Source organism: Ochotona princeps, chromosome 30 (genome assembly GCF_030435755.1).
Source record: "Ochotona princeps isolate mOchPri1 chromosome 30, mOchPri1.hap1, whole genome shotgun sequence".
NCBI lineage: Eukaryota > Metazoa > Chordata > Mammalia > Lagomorpha > Ochotonidae > Ochotona > Ochotona princeps.
Window position 1 is genome coordinate 2,734,453 of NC_080861.1, and position 16,411 is coordinate 2,750,863.

The 16,411-nt window shown below is 39.1% G+C and overlaps 1 protein-coding gene across 3 annotated transcripts in view; it reads left to right on the top strand.

The window, feature by feature from the left end:
- The window catches only part of STAG1 (STAG1 cohesin complex component), a 235,254-nt gene that overhangs the window by 98,553 nt on the left and 120,290 nt on the right, over positions 1-16,411 (top strand). The gene's annotated exons all lie outside the window — the stretch shown is intronic.

Consider the following 16,411-nt stretch of genomic DNA (forward strand, 5'->3'; position numbering starts at 1 on the left):
AATAGAGAAAATAAAGCTAGATTTCTCTCAAAAATAATGCTGGTTTACCTTTTAACAAATCTACATTGTTCACATTTGCTTTTCTGGTACTAGCAGTTAGGTTCTTTATATTTATGTAAGAGTAACTTGAAAATAGAGATAACAGCATAGGGATTAATAGTTGAATATGGAGTTCTTTTACCATCAATTAGTAATAGTGCTAAATCTTTCCATTCAGTATTTTCTTTTTTGCTTGTTTTGCTTTGTTCTTCCCCCGTTACATGGTTTTGTAGGTTAAAGGGATTCCTTCTTCTACCCCTCCCCCCTTCCTCCGTCACCATCCCCCACTACCCCAGGTCTCTCCCTCTCTCCATAAATCTGATCTGCCTTTCCAATAAAGATAAATATATCTTCTTAAAAACAATTGGTAGTAAAAAGTTGAGGCTAGCTAAAGCACCGCTAGGATAGATGAATACTCCGATATATTAATGTTAATAATTGAAAGCAGTGCAAATAATAAAAGACTATTAGCACGACTTTGGTTTCAAGTAAAAATAAGAAGAAATACAATAGAAAACATGTGGCAGGGGTGTGTGGTTTGTGCATCTTAACTACTGGCCCGTAACCCACTGCACATCACACCGTGGAAGGTGACAGGTGCTGCCTTGCTTCTGCAGTCTGCTATTCAGTTACCCAAGCAGCGTTTGTTGTAGGTACCAGACTTTTTCCCTGGGTTATTTTCAGTTTTCTTTTCCAAAATCAGTTAGCTATACATGTGTGGGTTCCCTTCCGGGATTTTTATTTTGTTCCATTTATCTTTTCTACTTCTGTGCTAATGTTAGGTGGTTTTGGTGACCACTGCTTTGTAGTGCATCTGGAAGTGTGGCACTGCGTTCCTGCCAGCTTTTCTTTTTTCTTTTTCCTTCAGGATGACTTTGTCTATTCAAAGTCGCTTATGTTTCCAGATGAATTTTTGCATCATCTTTTGCATTTTTGGGATTAATGTTGTTGGACTTTTGCTTGGGATCACATTGAATCGGTGTATTAGTTTTGACAATGTGGACTTTTTGATGCTATTGATTCTCCCAATCCAGGAACATGATAAATTTTCCCATCCTTTAAGATATTCTATTTCTTTTACTATTTTGCACTTTTCATCATAGAGGTCTTGTGCGTCTTTGGTTAGGGTTATCCTAGGGCATTGAAGATTCTTCCCTGCTGTTTTACAGGGGACTGGACTTACAGATTCTTTCTCAGCCATGAAGGTATTTATGCACACTAGGGCTATCCATTTATGTTCATTAATTTTGCATCCTGCTACCCTGCCAAACTCTTTTTTTTTTTTTTTTTTTTTTTTAAATTTTATTTTAAATTCATTAATTACATTGTATTATGTGACACAGTTTCATAGGTACTGGGATTCTCCCCACCCCTCCCCAAACCCTCCCACCATGGTGGATTCCTCCACCTTGTTGCATAACCACAGTTCAAGTTCACTTGAGATTCCCCCATTGCAAGCATATACCAAACATAGAGTCCAGCATCTTATTGTCCAGATAAGTTCAACGGCTTCTTAGGTATACACTCTCTGGTCTGAAGACAGAGCCAGCAGACTATCATCCCGATCAATTAAAAGCTCCAACATACCATCAGCAAAAATTTACATCACCATGGAATTAATTGACATAGTAACAAGTAACCAATATGGTAAAAGTAAATGCGATTTCTTATCCACCTTCTGTGACCACCTCATTGACATTTCAATTTAGGTTTATACACAACATATAACATTCATAACATAACTTGTTGTACATAACATCGTGTCATCTTAAATTAAGGCAAACATGTGGTATTTAACCTTTTGGGATTGGCTCATTTCCCTTAGCATTATGGTTTCCAGTTTGGCCCATTTGGCCACAAAGAACTGCATTTTGTTTTGTTTAATAGCTGAGTAGTATTCCATGGAGTAGATGAACCATAGCTTTCTTATCCAATCCTCTGTTGATGGGCATTTTGGTTGCTTCCATGTCTTTGCAATTACTGATTGTGCTGCTATGAGCATAGGAGTGCATGTTGGTTTCTCATAAAACAAGTGTTCTGGATATATTCCTAGGAGTGCTATTGCCGGGTCATACGGTATGTTGTATTTGAGTTGTTTGAATGCTCTCCATACTGATTTCCATAGAGGCTGTACCAGCCTGCAGCCCCACCAGCAGTGGAGTATACCCTGCCAAACTCTTATGAGCTCCAATATCTCTGTAGCAATTGTTTGGATTCTCCTAGGTTTAGAATCTTGTCACCTGTGAGCAAGGGTAATTTTAATCAGTTGTTTCCAGTTTCAATTCCTTTAATTTTTTTCTCTTGCCCAGTAGCTATAGCGAAGACTTCCAATACTATGTTTAATAGCAGTGATGAAAATGTATATCCTTGGTTAGTTCCAGATCTTAGTGGAAAAGCTTCCAGTCTTTTCTCATACTATGATGTTGCCATTGGTTTTTCGTATATTGGTTTGATATATTGTAGAATATTCTTTCTAAGCCTATCTTGCTTAGAGTTTTTAGCGTCAAGTTGTGTCAGATTTTATCTTTAACCTTAGCTTCTCTTTCTGTACCTCCTGAACCTCCCACAATTCTTAGGTCTGGTTTTTTGATTGTGTCCCTTAATTCCTGCTACTTTTTTTGGCTTGACTCTGTTCCTCTTCCAGCTCTGTTTTTGTGTTATTGCAGGAGATGTCTTCCAGCTCTGAGATTCTTTCATCTGCGTCTCTCATTCTGTTGAGGCTTTCCACTGAAGTTGTAATCTTCTGTATTATTTCTAATAATTCGGCTTGATTTTGTTTTAGTATTGTCCCTTTTTTTGTAATGTGTTCCCTAAATTCTTCGGGTTCTTTTGTGTGCTTCTCACTGTTTTTAATGGCGTTAGAACAAATTTTCAAAATTCTTTATCCACCAGTTCCTTGAGATCATCCTTAGTCTAATCTGAGGTTGACATTAAGTTTTGTTCCTTTGTGAGGGAGGCATCAGTAACCTGTTCATTATGCCTGTGTCCATGGTCATTGCAACTCCGATTAGCAGATTCTTCGCCTTGAGGCTGGTTTTAAAGTTGTGTTGTCCAAAGCTTTACAGATCAACCTTACTGACTCCCTTCATTGCCTGTTTCTTAGTTTGCTGTTGCTGCTGCCACTGCAGTAAGTTCCAGTCCAGGTCTCGCAGGCTCACCACTCTCCATCCTCTGACCCTGTGCTGTGCCTATTCCGTTGCTTGTTCCGTCTCAGCCTGTCACGCCTGTCCCAGCAGTACCTGTGGTTAGGGAGACCCCCAGCCCACCTAGATTACTGTCAGTGATGTCCATTGCACAGACCTGGTTTTTTCTTTCCTCTTTTTTTAAATAATATAAAAAGAATGAATGCATATTTTATTTTTTATCATTTTGCTGTAACTTTATTGATGTAGCAAATCATTGCTATGCCAAACACATCACAAAGCATTTGAATCATGCTTTTGGTAAAACAGGTGTTTTTGAGTCCTGGTGAAGGGCTAATATCAGATGAAATAAGCAGCCTCCATAAGTGTTAATTGGACTATAAAATTTTTTAAATTAGTCTATGTTTCATGAATCCAGGACCCATTATCTTATTAATTAACTAGGTCTTTAGTGCTGTTCCAATGTTATAGCTTAGGATTTACCCCACATTTATTTATACTTGTATTTTTAGTGGTCGTTATTGGCCTCTGCAAGAGATTTAGCTGGATTATCTGTAAACCCCCTCATTATTTGTACTTGATAGTCACACATTACCAGTTTGTGCATATGTTAAACTGTTAAACAGATATGGATCTGTTTCAGGATATTTCATAATAAGCTTTGTGCCATGTTATTGTCACTGTGAAAGTCTTAAGTTATTTGAAATCAAAAGGAAGTCCTGGACAGCATGTCTTCAAGGCTTTTGGGGTTTTAATTGCATGCTATTTGATTCACACTGTCTTCTGTTTCTCAGTATTTGTTGCTTATCAATTTTCGTGTAAAAATGTTTTCCTATTTTCTTTTGGTTTGTTTCTGCAAAGCCAGGTAGATTTATAGAAACTTCCTGGGTAGTTGGTATACAGTCAGCGTATTCTGTAAATTATTTTGTGCTCAGTTACATCCAAATGTGCCTTCCTCTTTTTATGAATCTAACTTTTAGTTAGTATGTTACTGTTGTTTCATGTCATGTGCTGGTTGATATTAACTTTGTTGAGTTAAATTACTTGGGTGTTGTAGATCTTACTGTCTTCCTAGATTATCTTGCAAAGGCATTGTAATGTCAGTGTATATAATTTTGTATAGAAATGATCTATGGCAGATCAAGTAAGTACAATAACTTGTGCTTGTCATTAGGATAGCAGTATGTAATAGAGAAAATTTTTAGGAAACAGCCTTTATATGTTATGTGCACTATTGTGTATAAATATTTAAATATGTGAAATACACTTTCTACTAGTTTGATTTTTGATTTTTAATTTTTTAATTGTTTTATGTTTTTATTTTGAATTTTGAATTATGTGGTGCATTTTTGTATAGGCTGGGATTCCCCCTCAAACTCCCACCCCCCGTCAGGTTTTTCCCATTTTGTTAGAATAGTGTAGTCCTTCATAAGGAATCATAATTCTATCAGTGTTGCTGGTTTGATTTTAAAAGCAGGGACTCAACTTAATAGCTCCCTGCTTTTATTATCAGTAAAAATTGAAAGAAAATGTATGAATAAAGTTATATCCAGATAAAAGCGAAAGTTCTTAGATTTCTTCATTAACAAATTTTGATTGAGTATGCTTTTACGCTTTCTCATTCTTAAACACCACCTTTAATCATATATAAAGGAGAACCTTTTTTACAAATGGCCATGTATTTCTGAACTGTTAAAGCAAATTGAGTACATATGTTGACATGATTCTGTGCCATCTGGAGGATCCTTTTGGTTGACGAGCTTTAATATACTTTGTTTCCTAATCAGAAGTCTATGGTAGGATTACAGAGGACATGATCCTGCAATGCAGAGTGGTAAAACACATAAAAATAAATCATTTTTAAAAAGGCAATAATGAAGGCCTGGCGCGGCTAACATTCTCTCCTGAACATGCCAGGATCCCATATGGGCGGTGGTTCTAGTCCCGGGGCCCGCTCTCGCTTCCCTTCCAGCTCCCTGCTGTGGCCTGGGAAAGTAGTTGAGGATGGCCCAAAGCTTTGGGATCCTGCACCCGTGTGGGAGACCCCAAAGAGCTCCTGGCTCTTGGCTTCAGATCATCACAGCTCCGGCTGCTCCAGCTGCTTGGGGAGTACATCATTGGACAGAAGATCTTCCTGTCTGTCTCTCCTCCTCTCTATGTATCTGACTTTGAGATAAAAATAATTTTGTTTTTAAAAAAAAAAGACAGTGATAAGAGAAAGCTGATTTTGGATGTTCAAAAGTGTAGTGACTTTGAAGTCTGAAATGTCTAGCTGTACAGAATTGTGTGGTAGTTTGATTTTCTTTCTGAAGCCCTGAAGGTAACCGGTTGTAATGACAGCTCCCATTGCTGGTTTCCGGACCGTGATTTCCTTCCTGTTAGGACGTATAGAAACCAGCTGATGTGGGTTCATGGTATTGGATTGTTGAGCAGCTCTTTTTCTCATTATTATATTGGGGATGAAATTTGGACAACGCATGATAAATTCACACCTTCAGAGGTCTTAACAAGATTATAAGTTGTATTTGTAGATTCAAATCTGTAGATTGAGAATACAATGTCACTATTCTTGTTAAGTGGAAAAGAGAAGGATTAGGTTTATGATTAGTTGTATTATTTTGAGCCACGAAAAATTTTGTCAAGCATAGTATTCCTTACTCTGAATTAACGCACATTTTTGTTCAAGGTGTCAGAGAATTTACTGATGTAACTGGTGTTTAGGATAAGATGCCCAGGTTATGCAAAGAAGTTATTTGAACAATGATTTGTTTTCAGAAAATGGGTTCATCATAAGGGGTTGATAAGGCCAAGAAGCAGAGAAGCTTAGCAGTTAATAATGGTACCCCAGCTTCCTTGACACTAGTCTGTGCGGAAGGAGAAAAGTAAAGGCAGGGAATGAAAAACTCTCACTTTTTCCTTTAACTGTGGCAACTCTTAGCCCATCTTTCACATAATTTCTTTAATTGGCTGGCTCATGAATGTGAACTTTTGGAATCACCACAATCTGCTATTAGCAATTAGCAACTGTCAAAGGGCATTTTCTATTTTTGTTTTCTTTATCAATTCCTGGCTATCTGAGATAAAAGTCATTTAAAAAGTGTCTGTTCACTAGGAGGCAAACTCAGCTTTTCTTAAGATGCTCTGGACCTCTTCAGATGCACTTGTGAATGGTTTGTACCCTCAGGACTCTCTACTACTGCTCCAATTACCACCAATAAAAAAAAAAAAAAAAACCTCAAAACCGGGGCTTGATGGATTTTTTTAAAAAGGTTTATTTTTATTTTTACTGGAAAGGTAGATTTACAGAGAGAAGGAGAGACAGAAAGATCTTGTGTCTGCTGATTCATTCCCCAAGTGGTCACAACAGCTAGAGTTGAGCAGATCCAAAGCCAGGAGCCTCCTCTGAGCCTCTCATGCGGTGCAGGGTCCCAAGCAAGTCCTTGGGCCGTCCCCTACTGCTGCCCCAGGCCACGGCAGGGAGCTGGATGGGAAGCGGAGCCATATGGGATCCCGACATGTGCAAGGCCAGAGTTCTAGCTGCTAGGCCAACACGCCGAGGCTGAGTTTGGTGTTTTTGTTAGGAACTATTTGTGGGCACTTTTTGCATCTGCCACACCAACTTACTGCAGGCATCACTACTTCATTAAGATTGTAAAGAAGTTTTGGAGGTTTGATTTAAAAGCATTTGTTATCTTTTAATATAACATTCTGTAGTTTAAAAGAATTTTGAAACAATGAGTAATATTTTGGGGGGTGACGTTTTATCTCGTGTTTGGTGTGCCCACTGTTGATTAGATTTGAACCACAATTCCAGATATCACCTGTGCAGGAAAAATAGGATTTCTTAATACTCGTGTATTAATATGTCTTGATAGATCCTTTTAACAGTATAGTAATGTATTTATTGACTTGACTGTCTTCGGGGAATAAGAGGAAGAGTTGTGTGTACTTGGGATAATTGTGCAGTCTGCTTCTTCAAGGAGCCTGTTCTTTCCTTTGGTCAAGGGGCTTCGGGTTTGTGAACTCACATAGGTCAGAAACTGTTGAGAGGATGGACCCTCCTGTGAGTATTTAATTCAGATTGTGCCTACCAGACCTAGAATTTCCACCATTACATAAAGCAAATAGTGCTTTGGTAGGCTGCCCACCTGTTTTATTCTTTGGGATACTACTGATCTGCAATCTGTTGTCAAAGATGTCTTTAGACTAAGACTTTCTGATTATCAGTAAGTACCGAATGCTGATTCTATCTTATTTTTGATGGTGTGTGACCACATGACCATATTCCCTTATAATCATATCTGGCTTTTAGTAAGGAAACCACACGGATTTGCAAGATTGTGAATCCCATTGCTTCATTGCCTTCTGAGTCCTGCTTTGGAGCCAGATTGCTGAGTAGAGGCGTGAGTGTGCAGTTCTTACGTGATGGATCCAGTCCAGTGATCCTCTTGAACTTTTAGGTTTCAGTGTCAACGCCAGGGAAGCTGTGACTTAGAGCTGTCACAGCAGCATTCTGACAGACAGTTACAGCCATTCTCAGCTACATATTCTAAGTCATTACGTCTCGAATCTCCAGTGAGTATACTCCCAGTTAATGTAGGTTTAAAAAAAATCATTTTAAAGGTTTATTTTTATTGGAAAGTCAGGTTTTGCAAAGGAAAGACGGGGAGAATGCTGTTCCATCTGCTGATTCACTCCCCAATTTGCCGCAGTGGCAGGAGCTTTTTCTGGGTTTCACACATGGGTTCAGAATTCCAAGACTTTGGGCCATCCTCAACTGTTTTCCCAGGCTAAAAGCAAGTAGATAGATGGGAAGTGGAGAAGCCGGGACACAAATCGGCACCCATATGGGATCCTGGTGTGTGCTAGGCAAGGACTTCAGCACTAGGCTGTGACGCCGGGCCCAGCCTAATGTTTTACAGTCCATCTTCTGTGATCAGTTACTTTTAGAATCTACTCCCACACACGTTTTTTAGGTTTGTTTGGAGTATGTGAAGAAATAAGCTATTTCTTCATGGGTTGTAGTGTGTACTTGTCCACTCTGAAACAATACAAAATATGACCTGAGGGTCCTAGAAGGTATGGCTGGCTATAGTGAGTCCTCAGGAGAATATCTCTCTTCAAAACATTTGCCCATGTAAAACTATCAGGGGTTTTCAAACAGCAGCAAAATAATCTTCTCCAATACTCAAAAGGCAGCTGCTTTGGGTATGGGAGACTGAATTTTGTGGTAATGGGAGAGAGAGCCGTTTGCGTTGTTAGTTTCTTCTGAGGCCAATCATGTATCTTTGTTCCAGGTTTCAGAATTCTATTCCTTGACAATCAGTGCCATAACTTTGAGATGAGAAACTTGGTAAGGATGAATTTAGTTGTTGTACAATTAAATTTTTACTTGACTTTCAGTTTTATCAGCCTCATAAGAAAACTTTTTCTTGGAGTCAGTGCTATTGCATGGTAGGCTAACCCTCTAGCTGCTCCACTTCCGATCCAGCTCCTTGCCTGTGATACAGGAAAGCAGTAGAGGATGACTGAAGTTCTTGGTCCTTCATCCACCTGGAGGAAGTTGTGGTTTAGTTCAGCAAAGCTCTGGCCATTTGGGGAGTGAACTAGCAGATGGAAGATCCCTGTGTCTGGTGTCTCTAATTCTGCCTTCAAAAAGTAAAATAAATCTTTAAAAGAAGGTGGGGCATTCTTCTGGGGCTGCTGTGGGCGTTCTTCAACAGATTCAACTGGGAGATAATGGACTTCAGGTTGTATTTGCTCTTGGTAATCACTCAAGTGCACTTAAAATGATTTTTCCACTGCTGCACTTACAATCATTCTAAGTGCTACAGTGCTCAAATACAGTACCCACTTAACCTCACAAAGCATGCACTTGAGTTAGCACTTCATCATGGTAAGCTACAAGGGATGGCTGTGTTAATTTTTTCAAGTTCCTTTGTGCTGTAGATTATTGGCATTCCCATCCCAAAGATTTTACTCAGATTCCCAAATCTCATTTTTTTTTTGGTTGACTCAATTCTTTATCTGGGTTCAATAAGGATTCAAAATCACAAGGTCATTTGTGTTGGTAAAATTTATTATAAAATCTAAATTATGATGGAATAATAACTGTTAAAATGTAAAAATAACTGGAGGATTCCAGAGACTTCACAAAGAGAGACAAATTTGGAAGTGACACAGTGTGCTTCTCCAAATTATGATTTTGCCTTTTTGGAGAAGTTGTAATTGCACTTCATTGGGTGACACAGAGATTCAATAGGCTGCTTTTGCCAAAGCTGCTTAGTGGTTGGTGGGCAGCACAGAACAACAAACTCAGGCTTAGTTATGTTTGACTATGGTAGACAGTTACATTAAAAGAGTGAGGGCACTGTTCCAGGGTAAGACATGGAGTAGACCATTGACAAAAGGACTGTACGTTCTTGGATTTTAGACTTCAGCCAACCACTGGATTTTATTGTGCATATCCAACCCGCTGGATGAGCCATGGAGGCTAAATCAAACCCAACATATCAAAACCAGTAAGATAGGAGATACTGAATCCTGATTGCGTATTCTATGTGTAGTAATAGTTTGTATGTTTTATCTGACCTATAGTATTATACATATTATTTTATTGGTTCTGGTGTTTACTTCTTCCTCTGAATTGATGAGTTTTATGTAGATACGCGTAGATGTATGTCCTTTTCCATTAATTCTGTTTGCAGCTAAATGAGCTCTGTTAATATTCAGAACTAAAACATTTATTGGTCAGGTGGACTTTACCTTTAAAGATTATCATTGTACTTGGCTTTCTTCCCCTTTCTTCTTTTTCCCAGCTCTGAAATATCTATTTATTTATCCATGCCAGATCTGGTAGATGCACCTACCAAGTTTCTTATAAATTTTCTGTGGTTTCAACATTTTTTAAATTAAAAAAAATGTAAAATAAAAGATGTGTTAGATTCATGCTGCTGATTGACACGACAAATGCTCACAATTGCCAAGATTTGGCCAGTTCAAGTCAGGAGTCCAGGACTTCACCCCTGTTTCCACATTGGCGGCAAGGATGCAAGGACTTGATCTGTTGCACGCTGCTTCTCAGGGTGCAGATCAGAAACAGAGTTAGAACTTGCACCCAGACAGTCTGATACATGATATGGGTGCCAAAATACCACCCACTGTAATTTTTATTGTTTATATGTGTTGAATTACTTTCATCTCCAGGCCATTAAATTTAATCTCCATGATGATTATTCTTTAATTCATCCCATGACTGTATAAGGTTGCATTTTTTTTAAGTTCCACAAAGTTATTTCAGAATTTAAAAATTTTCTACAGTTTTATTATTTTCTTAATTGTCCTTGTCCTTTTTTCCTTTTTTGGGGGTTGGGGGGCAGGTCTTTTATAGGTAAAACTTTTTCTGTGCCACTTTAAAGAATCTTAAGTCCATATTGGGGAAGTTACATTACTGGGAGTCCCTCTGTGGGCACAAATTTTGCATATAGTAGGTGTCAAGAACTCCATTCAGGTAGCCTTTGAGATGGGAAGTGAGGGTCCAGCAGGATGACTCAGTGGCTAAATCCTTGCCTTACAGACACCAGGATCCATATCAGCACCAGTTTGTGTTCTGGCTGCTCCGCTTCCCATCCAGCTCCCTGCTTGTGGCCTGGGAAAGCAGTAAGGGATGGCCCAAAATCTTGGGACCCTGCACCTGCTACAAAATTAACAGTGAAAGAAATAGCAGTAATATTGTCAGTTTTTTTACTTCTACTTTGCTTGAAAAGCTGCAATAGTATTTAAAATGATAAAAAAAATAATCTTGGTTAGAAGCTCTCAGGAAATTAGGAGTGTTTCAAGATTATACCTGAAGATAAGAGCCTTATGTTAAGGAATGCTAAATTTTTGTGTAACTGCAGTTTTACACTGTTCCCAGAAAATTGTATATTGCTGAAAACGTGGGAACAATTATCACCTGTGTGCTTCTCAGACATTGATTCTCGGTTTTGAAGAGGGAAGGTCTTCCATTTCAGATTTCACATTAAGGGCGTTCCGTATGCCAGCTGCTTGTCCTTCTCCAAAGCAAACGTGTGCGTCTTAACCGCCTGTATAGAATACTAATTGTCCTCTGCTCAGCTTAACCGGATTCCCATCAGGTGGTTTTTGGGATCAAACGTCATTACCTAACAGATTTGGATACAGACTCTCATAGTGCGTAGACACATGGATTAATTGATAGATCATTTAGGGTTACCTCATAGGAGCGCCAAAGGCAAGTCTGAGATTTCTTCTGCTGAGTTGACTGACATGTGCCAGATGTTTATTTCCTCTTCATATCCTTGACATTTTTGTTTGTTTTCTCTTAACTGTGTTTTCAGTTTTTTTCCTCACTGTCTTAAATTTCTGATAGCTCACAGCAGATTATTAGTTCTTAATATATTAGGACTAATATATTAAGTGATTAATATATTAATTATATATTTATGAGATAACCTGTTTTGTTTTTGGTCATTTGATTGTAAACTGTGATTCAAATTCAGTTTATTATTGACTCTCTCTTTAAGGTTATGTGGCCGTGCTCACCAGTTTTCTTTGCAGTAAAGTTTTAGAAAATTGAAATGAGTTGATGGCATGTAAACCTATCCATCACAGTTTAAATTTTCATGCCTTTTTCATGCTGTTGTGTATGCATGCATGTATGTTTGTGAGAGAATTTATTTTAAAAATATAATCACACACGTTACAAACTCTCATTGAAGCTATCCTAGAAAATCAGCTCTTTTGTATTACTAGTTTTATATATATAAATGCTTTATTTATTTATTTATTTATTTATTTATCAATCATTGCAACAGCAGATATACAGGGAGGAGGAAAGACAGAGAGAAAGATATTCCGCCCGATGATTCACTCCCCAAGTGAGCGCAATGGTTGGAGCTGAGCCAATCCAAAACCTGGAGCCAGGAGCCTCTTTCGGGTCTCCCATGTGGGTACAGGGTCCCAGAGTCTTGGGCCGTCCTCGACTGCATTCCCAGGTCATAGGCACTGAGCTGGATGGGAAGCGGGGGCCGCCAGCGTCCATATAGTATCCCGGCGCGTTCAAGGTGAGGACTCTAACTGCTATGCTATTGTGCCAGGCCCCAGAGATGAAGTTTAAACAGTTACCATTGCCATTATTATTGTTTTTTATTCTCTGGTACTGTAGTGTTTTTCTGACTCTATTTAATTTTAAGCATCTTGTTGACTAATGTGATAAGACAGGGAAGCAATATTCCATAAAAATTCTGAATTTTACTTAGAAGTAGGGAAATTGATTCCCCTCAATAGAGTCTTTAAAGAAAGAGTTTGGATGTTTGAGCAGAATGGATTAACTTAAAAAACTTGATAATCATTGCTAAATGAAATACAATTTACTTCACTTGGTTTTGAAAATTAATTGACATTCTGTACTAAGCTTTGACTACATAGAGAGGTGACATACATAAAGGGGTTTTAGAACTTTCCTGAAAATTGCTGTTAGTGGGGGCGGCACATCCCTCCACAGGCCAGTAATCCACCTTCAAGCACCAGTATGCCAGCATGTTCATATGGACAGCAGTTCATATCCTGGCCCCTCCACTTGTGATCCAACTCCCTTCTCATGGCATGCAGTATGGCTCAAAGCCTTGGTGCCAGGCACCTATTTGGGAGATACGAAGGAATCTTCTGGCCCCTGGCTTTGAATCAGGTCTGCTCTGGCCATTAAGGCAATTTAGCGAGTGAACCAGCAGATGGAAGATTTTTCTCTATATAAATCTGCCTTTAAAAAAATTTTTTTAAAACAAGCATTTTGCCTTTTAATTCTGTTTTTTATGAACTTTTTTTGAAGCTCCCTTTATTTGTATGTTGTGTGTTGTCAATTCTGTTACTGAATGTGTATAAGACAAAAATAATATTCTTGGGTTCAGTAAGAGATTATGTACAGGGATATTCATAATAACATTTTTGTGGTATCCCTAAAGTGGATATAGCACTTACTGTGACTAATAAACTGCTATATACAATGAAACCCTATCTAACAGTACAAATAAAGAAATCATATAATACATATGACACTGTTTGAATATTATTGCTAGAATTTTGCTTTGACATTTGTATAAATTTCAAAAATGCCAAAATACTTTGGTAATAAGCATCATGATAATAGTTTGCTCTTGGGGTGGAAATAATATTGAAGGGAGTTTGAGACAGCTTATTTCAATTCTTTGTAAAGATTTATTTAGTTAATTGAAGTCATGGTTACAGAAAAAGAGATGGCCTGGACTGAACCAGGTCAGAGGTAGGACCCAGGGGCTGCTTCCAGGTCTGCCACATTGGTGACTTGGGCCGTCTTGGACTGCTTTCCCAGGCTGTTAACACAGAGCTGATCAGCTCTGCCAGCACCTATTACTGCTTTATTTCTGCTCTGCCTTAACAGTTACTCTTTTTAAGATATTAAGCACCTTTTAAAATTACTTATTTATTTAGTCTTTGAAAACTAATGAAGGAGTGATCTTGCATCTGTTGGTTCATTCCTTATATATCCACAAGAGCCAGAGCTGGACCAGATTGAACCCAGTAATCTGGAACTTCATCTGGGTTTCCCACTTGGTTGGCAGGAACCCAAATTCTTGAGCTCTGTCCTGCTGGATGCCAGAGTATACGTTAGTGGAAGGCTGGCGTGGAAGCAGGTGAGGGACTTGAATCCTGGCACTGTGTCAAGCCATGTGGGCACACAAAGAGATACCTTAAATGTTGCCCCAACACCGTTTTTTCCTCTAATTCTTGAGAGTTTTATACATGCATCTTGATTATGGCTGTATAGTATAGGGATACAGGGGTAGTTTTAAAAGTACATGGGAAATATCCTAAAAAAACCCACACATAAACTTCAGAGACTTTTTTTTTGCGCGCCAGGTTAAGGTTTTAATTTGATTTCACACGACATTTTTCAAATATCTTGTGTGCATCAGGGCTGGCATTGTGACCTAGCATATAAAGCCGCCATCCACAATGCCATCATCCTTGTGTCCCACCTGCTCCGCTTCCCGTTTAGCTCCTTGCTAATGGTGTGGTAAGATGGCAGCCGGTGACTCAGATTTTTGGGTCCCTGCCGCCTGTGGGAGGTGCACGTGGGGCTGGAGGAGCCTGGGCCGGCCTGGTCCAGTGCCGGCTGTTGCAGCACTCTGCGGGGTAAGCAGTGGTGGACGTTCCTCATTCATTCCCTTTCTCCTTCACCTGCTGCTCCCTCTGTGACTGCCACTCATGTAAATAAGTCCTTTAAAGATTCATCAAGGCATAGTACTTGCAATTGCAATTTTGAATTCTAAACAAAATTGTTTACGGATTTCTTCTCACTTTCCTTCCCTGCATACACTTGAGAAAAATTCAGAACAATGCTTTCCCCCGGAGTCCTGACACATTACATTTGTTTCACAAGTTGGGAAGACTTAGAATATACTGCTGTATCAGCTGAAGGGGAAAAGACACAAACCTCATGATACTTAAAGTATTTTTGTATTTCCTATAAGTTATGATTTTCCTGATTAAACACTGATTCCTCAAATTAGTATTTATTCATGTACAGATCACTTATCTATATAGATTTTGCCGTAATGGCTGATATTTAAAAGTATCTTTTGTTGGCTATCTTCAAATTTTTATTAATTTTTGAATAGTCTCATTTTTTTTAAGAGTGACAGGCCCGATGCAATGGCTCAGTAGCTGAGTCCTCGCCTTGTAAACACTAGGATCCCATATGGGGGTTGGTTATCCTGACTGCTCTACTTCCCCTCCAGCTCCCTGCTTGTGGCCTGGGAAAGCAGTAGAGCATGGCCCAGAGCCTGAGACCCTGCACCCACATGGAGATCCAGAAGAAGCTTCTGGCTCAGCTCTGGCCATTGTGAATTCTTGGGGAGTGAACTAGCAAAGGGAAGATCTTTCTCCTCTCTGTAAAGCTGCCTTTCCAATAAAAATAAACCTTTAAGAAAAAACATACAAGTGACAGAGAGAAAAAGGGGAAGAGATGTTCTTTCCACCAATTCCTTCTCCCAAATGGCCCAACAGCCTGAGCCTCAGCCAGGATCCTGGAGCTGCAGCTGAGGTGTGGGCCATCTTCCACCGATTCTTCCATGTGCATTACTGGAGCTGGATTGGAAGGGAAGCAGCATGGACTTGAACCTGACCTCTGATGGGGGACACCATTGTCTTGGGTGGTGGCTTACTCTGTACCACCACACCAGCCCTTTGGTTTTCATATCATTTGTAAGAAAAAGAAAATTGTCTTCAATAATATTTTACTAAGTTTTGCATTAACTAAGACTTTAACCGTTACTGAATCCTTTCCTTGTTATATGCTTAGTTGAAACATCTTAAGTATTTTAAAAACATATTAATATATACATATATATTAGTAATGGTTTAATTGTTTCAAAGTTATAGTGGTAGAATTTTCCGTCTGTTGGGTTCAGTTCCTAGTTTGACAAAATGCCGGAAATTCTGTCAGGGACTCCAAAGTTCTTCACTTATCATCCTGTAGGTTTTTTAGGCATAGATTAGCAGGGAGCTCAATCAAAAGTGGAGCAGGCAGGCGTTGCACCTTCACTTCCATTCAGTGGCTTATTAACCCAAGGTTACGTATTGTCGGCCTCGGTTAGGAAGCTTTTATTTCCATTTGCTATGGCATTCTGTCATATATCCTTCTGAGATTCAGTACTCTCACTGCTTTTTTTAACTTTATTTAATAAATTCCATTGATTACCTAGTATTGATCCCTTTTTGTTTCTGAAGTTAAAAAGAAATTATTACATGTGGCATATACTCTACTACTAGTATAAGAGGTTTTGATTGATTCAATTGTTTTGTTAGATTTATTTGTAGTAGTTGAAAGTCAGGGTTACAAGGAGAGAGACACACATACTCTCAGATCTTCCATCTGCTGGTTTACTCCAGAGGTGGTTATAGGAGGCAGTAGTGCTGGGCCAGACAACAGCCAGAGGCCAAGAGCTTCTTTGCTGGTTCCCCAAGTGAGTAGCACGGCCCCACACACTTGGGCTGCTGCTTTTCCCGGACCATTGGCAAAGAGCTGGATTAGAAGCAGAGATGCTGGGACATGAACCCAATGCAGGTGGGCATTGCTGGTTGGCAGCTTTTCCCACTATGCTACGCCATCCCTTAAGTTTGCTGATACAAAGTTTGTATTCGTGCCTTTGGTTTAATTTCTTTTAATATTG